Genomic DNA, 7163 nt, shown 5'->3' with positions numbered 1-7163 from the left:
TATATAATTGGTTTACCAATTTACTAGATTGAAAATGTTGAATTTTTGATGTTCAAGGATTATGTTCCAATGTCACATTCAGTAAAGATTTATGATACATGTATAGGATGTACTCAATGTGTACGAGCCTGCCCAACAGATGTATTAGAAATGATACCTTGGGACGGATGTAAAGCTAAACAAATTGCTTCTGCCCCAAGAACAGAGGACTGTGTTGGTTGTAAGAGGTGTGAATCCGCCTGTCCGACGGATTTCTTAAGTGTTAGAGTTTATTTATGGCATGAAACAACTCGAAGCATGGGTCTAGCTTATTGATACGTTTCAAAAAGAACCGCATACAAGTACTTTTTTTTACTGGCAAAAACCCGGGCTCAAAATAAAAAAATATTTTGAGCCCGGGTTTTTGTAGTCTAAGTATATCTTATTTTTATCACGAATTATTTTCCTTGGTTAACAACAGTTGTAGTTTTGCCAATAGTCGGAGGTTCTTTAATTGTCTTATTTCCCCATAAAGGAAATAAGACAATTAAATGGTATACTTATTGTATATGTTTCATAGATCTCCTTCTAATAACCTATGTATTTTGTTATCATTTCGAATTAGATGATCCACTAATCCAATTGACAGAAAATTATAAATGGATCCATTTTTTTGACTTTTACTGGAGATTCGGAATAGATGGACTCTCTCTAGGACCCCTTTTATTAACGGGATTTATCACTACGTTAGCTACGTTATCAGCTCAACCGGTTACTCGAGAATCTAAATTATTCTATTTTCTAATGTTAGCAATGTATAGTGGTCAACTAGGAACATTTTCTTCTCAAGACATTTTACTTTTTTTCATCATGTGGGAATTAGAATTAATTCCCGTTTATCTACTTTTATCTATGTGGGGTGGAAAAAAACGTTTGTATTCAGCTACAAAGTTTATTTTGTACACTGCGGGAAGTTCTGTTTTTTTATTACTGGGAATTCTGGGTATGGGTTTCTATAGTTCTAATGAACCAACATTAAATTTTGAATCATTAACTAATCAATCATATCCCGTGGCACTGGAAATAATCTTCTATATGGGATTTCTTATTGCTTTTGCTGTCAAATCACCAATTATACCCTTACATACATGGTTACCTGATACCCATGGAGAGGCGCATTACAGCACTTGTATGCTTTTAGCCGGAATATTATTAAAAATGGGAGCATATGGGTTGGTTCGAATTAATATGGAATTATTATCTCGCGCTCATTCTATATTTTGTCCCTGGTTAATGTTATTAGGTTCCATTCAAATAATCTATGCAGCTTCAACATCTCTTGGTCAACGCAATGTAAAAAAAAGAATAGCTTATTCCTCGGTCTCTCATATGGGTTTCTTAATTTTAGGAATTGGTTCTATAAGCGAGACAGGGCTGAATGGGGCTATTTTACAAATAATCTCTCACGGATTTATTGGTGCTGCCCTTTTTTTCTTGGCGGGAACTAGTTATGATAGACTACGTCTTCTTTATCTCGACGAAATGGGTGGAATGGCTATCCCAATGCCAAAAATATTCACGATTTTCACTACCTTATCGATGGCTTCTCTTGCATTACCGGGCATGAGCGGTTTTGTTGCAGAATTTATAGTATTATTGGGAATAATTACCAATCAAAAATATCTTTTCATCACAAAAATACTCATAACTTTTGTAACTGCAATTGGAATGATATTAACTCCTATTTATTTATTATCTATCTTACGTCAAATGTTTTATGGATACAAGCTTTTTAATAAACAAAATTCTTATTTTTTTGATTCGGGGCCACGAGAATTATTTATTTCAATTTCTATCCTTATACCCGTAATAAGTATTGGCATTTATCCAGATTTTATTTTTTCAATTTCGGCTGACAAGGTTGAAGCTATTCTCTCTCATTTTTTATAGATAGTTTTTGGGAATAAATGAAAAAGAAAAAATAGAAATCAATCCGATGCACAATAAAAAAAAATGGATTTCTTTTTGTATTTTCTTAATTACATAAAAATGAAATTGAATTCTAATTGAATATTTTTGTTGTTTGTGAGAACCCCTTGAATCAATATTACATTACTTGATTCAATGGGGTCTTAATCATTTTATTGGGAGTTTTTTTTCTTATTCTATAGAATGTTCCCAATATTTGTGAATTTTTTTAAATTAATTAGGTGTAAATGAACCATAACTATGTAGTCCTATTCCTAAAAGATTTATCCCTAAATAACATATCCAAATTATAAGAAAGCCTATGGAGGCCACTATTGAAGAATTTCTATATTCCAATTTTTTATTTTTTCTAGTATGTAAATAAATTGCGAAAATAGTCCAAGTAATAAAAGCCCAAGTTTCCTTTGGATCCCAATTCCAATATGATCCCCATGCCTCATTAGCCCATACTGCTCCAGATATATTACCTATTGTTAAAAAGATAAAACCTAGACTAATAGTACGGTAACCCCAACGATCCAATTGTTGAATAAATTGATATCTATAATAATTTCTATAAGACGAATAAAACGGAAAAGGAGTTTGTTGTAAAATATTCTTTTTATCATTCATATTCATATATTTGATTTCAGCAAAAGAAAAGGATTCATTAAAAAAAAACAAAGTCTTGCTTTTACCAAGAATTTGTATGAGTTCTTGAAATGTAATGACTAAAATAGCCACTGATATTAATGATCCACATAAAAGAGTTGTATAACCCAATATCATCATACTTACGTGCATCATTAACCAATGGGACTGTAAAGCAGGCACTAATTTTAAGGATTCATGCATTTCGGTTAAAAGACCCGAAGTAGCAAAGCCTTGGGTAAAAAGAATACTTGGTGTTATTATTGTATTGAAATAGTCATTTTTTTGTTTTTTGAAGCAAAGAACCATATAAAAGATAGAAAAAGTCCATGAAAGAAATATTAATGATTCATATAAATTACTAAATGGTAAATGGCCTGAAAAAATCCAACGAGTAACTAACAATCCTGTGATACAAAAAAAGGTTATTATCATGCCTTTTTTGAACAAATTGTATAATCCTATGATTTCATTGCCTAATAATAAGGTTATCAAATGAATTGAAATTAAAATAGATACGACCGAAAAGGATATATGAGTTAATATATGCTCTAAAGTGGAAAATACCATATAGAATGAAAAAATAGAAATACTTGGAATAGAAATAATAATTCTTTATAGGAACTTTTTTTTAGAAGATAAGATGCCGCTACTCGGACTCGAACCGAGATGCTCTAGCACTGCTTCCTAAGAGCAGCGTGTCTACCAATTTCACCATAGCGGCTGACTCGAAACCATAATAACCCAATTTTAGTCAATTGTCGAGATTCAAAGAATCAATTAAAACACAATATTTGTTTACTAAACATTCAATAAAATAATTTTAAAGAATTCTATTAGAATCTATTAAATATAGAATGTAAATATCATAATATAGAATGTAAATATCCTAAATTCATAACTGAATCTTATATTCTATATCAATTTTATATTCATATTTTTGTATTTAAAAAAGAGTCGTTGAATCCAGTTAATTGAAATTATTCTAACGTTTATATTTGTTACAGAAAAAGCTTTTTGAATTCCCCGTAAAAATAGATTGCCCTAATGAAAAAGCTTTTAATGCTGTAAAATATCCCTTCTTTTTCCATAAAGTGTTCCGAATAAGTTTTTTTGATATAGACGTGCGCTTTTTTGGAACTGCCATAGAATTAGTATAGTTTTTTATTGTTATAGAATTTTATGTGAAAGACATTTTGCGGTAAATGAAAATTAAGTTTATCTCTAATTAGACATATATTTTATATATTTGAATTTCCATTTTTGTTTTTATTATATTTATAATAAGAATATAATACTTTTTAGAAAGTTTTCCCCAAATCGCTATTTCTTATTGTAATAAAAACTTAATTAGTTAAGTTAAATTTAATGAACTAAACCAATGTTCAAAAAATATTGTCCAAAGAGTCAGAATAATGAATAATCGATTATTCTATTTTATTAAATTCTATCTTTCTTTGTTATTAACCGAAACCATTCCTTTACTTTACAAAAAAGATAAAAGAAAAACCTAAGAAACCAAATTCATTAGAATCCTAATTTTTTTTCTTTATTGTATGGAATATACACATCAATATTCATGGATCATACCTTTTATTCCATTCCCAGTTCCGATGTTAATAGGAGTGGGACTTCTACTTTTTCCCACTGCAACGAAAAATATTCGCCGTATTTGGGCTTTTCCTAGTATCTTATTGTTAACTATAGTTATGATTTTTTCGCTTGATTTGTCTATTCATCAAATCAAGAATAGTTTGTTTTTTCAATATGTATGGTCTTGGACCATAAATAATGATATTTCTTTAGAGTTTGGGTACTTGATCGATTCACTTACTTCTATTATGTCAATATTAATTACTACGGTTGGCATTCTCGTTCTTATTTATAGTGATAATTATATGTCTCATGATCAAGGATATTTGAGATTTTTTGCTTATCTTACTCTTTTTAATATTTCAATGTTGGGATTAGTTACTAGTTCGAATTTGATACAAATTTATTTTTTTTGGGAATTAATTGGAATGTGTTCTTATTTATTAATAGGCTTTTGGTTCACCCGCCCTATTGCGGCAAATGCTTGTCAAAAAGCATTTGTAACGAATCGTGTAGGGGATTTTGGTTTATTATTGGGAATTTTAGGTCTTTATTGGATAACGGGTAGTTTGGAATTTCGGCATTTGTTTCAAATTATAAATAATTTGATTTCTAAAAATGAAATGAATATTTTTTTTTTTACTCTGTTTGCCCTCTTGCTATTTTGTGGCTCAGTTGCAAAATCTGCCCAATTTCCTCTTCATGTATGGCTACCCGATGCTATGGAGGGACCTACTCCAATTTCTGCCCTTATACATGCTGCTACTATGGTAGCCGCTGGAATTTTTCTTGTGGCTCGTCTTTTTCCTCTTTTCATAGTGCTACCCAAAATAATGAACGCAATAGCTTTTATAGGTATAATAACAGTAATATTAGGAGCTACTTTAGCTATTGCTCAAAAAGATATTAAGAAAAATTTGGCCTATTCTACAATGTCTCAATTGGGTTATATGATGTTAGCTTTGGGTATGGGATCTTATCGAGGTGCTTTATTTCATTTGATTACTCATGCTTATTCAAAAGCATTGTTGTTTTTAGGATCTGGATCCATTATTCATTCAATGGAAGCTCTTGTCGGATATTCTCCAGCTAAAAGTCAAAATATGGTTTTTATGGGCGGTTTAACAAAACATGTACCAATTACAAAAACTTTTTTTTTAGTGGGTACACTCTCTCTTTGCGGTATTCCACCCTTTGCCTGTTTTTGGTCTAAGGATGAGATTCTTAATGATAGTTGGTTGTATTCACCAATTTTTGCAATAATAGCTTGTTCTGCAGCAGGATTAACTGCATTTTATATGTTTCGAATTTATTTACTTGTTTTTGAGGGATATTTAAACGTTCATTTTTTGAATTTTAATGGAAAAAAAAATAGTTCATTCTATTCAATATCTTTATGGGGGAAGAAACAAGTAAAACTTAAAAGAAAAAACGAAAATTTTTTCTTAGTTTTACTAAAAATAAAAAAGAATGAAATAACTTCTTTTTTTATCCGGAAGAGATATCTACATCGCGTTAATCAAAATATTAAAAATATAAAACATCTTGTTTTTGGTATTATGCATTTTGGCACTAAAAAAACTGCTTGTTTATATCCTAATGAATCTAACAATACTATGCGATTTTCTATGCTTATTTTAGCGCTCTTTACTTTATTCGTTGGTGCTGTAGGAATTTCTTTCAGTCAAGACGGAATACATTTGGATATTTTATCAAAATTGTTAATTCCGTTTATAGATCTTTTACATAAAGATTCAGAAAATTTTATGAATTATTATGAATTTTTCACAAACGCAACTTTTTCTTTGAGTTTCACTTTTTGGGGAATATTTCTAGCGTCTTTTTTTTACAAATCGGTTTATTCCTATTTAAAAAATTTGAATTTATTAAATTTATTTGAAAAAAGTTTTCTTAAAAAAAATGTTGCCGATCATTTTCAAAATATCATATATAATTGGTCGTATAATCATGGTTATATAGATCTTTTTTATGAAAAATCTTTAATTGCTAGTATCAGAAGATTAGTGAAATTAAATTCTTTTTTTGATAAAAAAAGAATTGATGGAATTACGAATGGAATAGGTATTACAAGTTTTTTTCTAGGAGAAGCTATCAAATATGTGGGGGGGGGGCGAATAGCTTCGTATATATTATTGTATATTCTAGATATATTAATCTTTCTAGTAATTTTATTGTTACATCGAAACAAATAAATATTGATGAATCTCATGAATATGGAACTCGGTAAGAAAAGGGGATTTAAAAATTGAAAAAGAAGATTCTGAAAGAATCTTCTTTGAATACTAAAATTACGTATTGAATTTGGATTCTTGTATCCATAATTCAAAAAGTTTTTTTGACTATTGCCGAAGAACTGAAATAAAAGATAGGGTATAGCTATGACAGTTATTGTATGGGGTCTACCCAATGCTAAATGCAAAGGCGCATAATAGATAGACATGAACATTATGAGCTGTCCCGTAATAAACCCAGTTGTTGCTGCTATTTTCTTCTCGGTTCCTTCTTCCACAAGTCTAGCTCGAAGAAGGAAGAGATAAGAGGGCCCTATGGAAAATGTGGTCATAAATCCATAATAGAGTCCGACCACAACTATCGAATTCATTATCTTCATGCATAAGAATACTAGATTCTCCAGTATAAAAGATTGAAAAATCATCTCAAACCTCTCTTTTTCTTTTCTATTGCAATTTTTGGATTATTATATAACGATTTTTCAATTTTCAATTTTGCATAATTTTCCATTTATAGAAATAGATAGACTAGAAATAGAAACGACATCTCTTATCTCAATAACACCAAAGATAGGGATATTAAATGAATGGAATTAGTTTATGGATGTAATATAATGAAATAGAGCCAGTTTGAGGTTCCCTATGAAATGAGGCATGGAAGGGAGCCGCTGTGAAGAAATTTGACGAGTTACGAAGGAAACTTCGAGTTCCTATTGGTCA

The sequence above is a fragment of the Vigna unguiculata genome, unplaced genomic scaffold (assembly GCF_037176805.1).
Source record: "Vigna unguiculata cultivar grain cowpea cultivar isolate G323 ecotype 2 unplaced genomic scaffold, ASM3717680v1 ptg000281l, whole genome shotgun sequence".
Classification (NCBI taxonomy): Eukaryota; Viridiplantae; Streptophyta; class Magnoliopsida; order Fabales; family Fabaceae; genus Vigna; species Vigna unguiculata.
The sequence above is the reverse complement of the archived record's forward strand: the minus strand, read 5'-3'. Positions refer to the sequence as shown.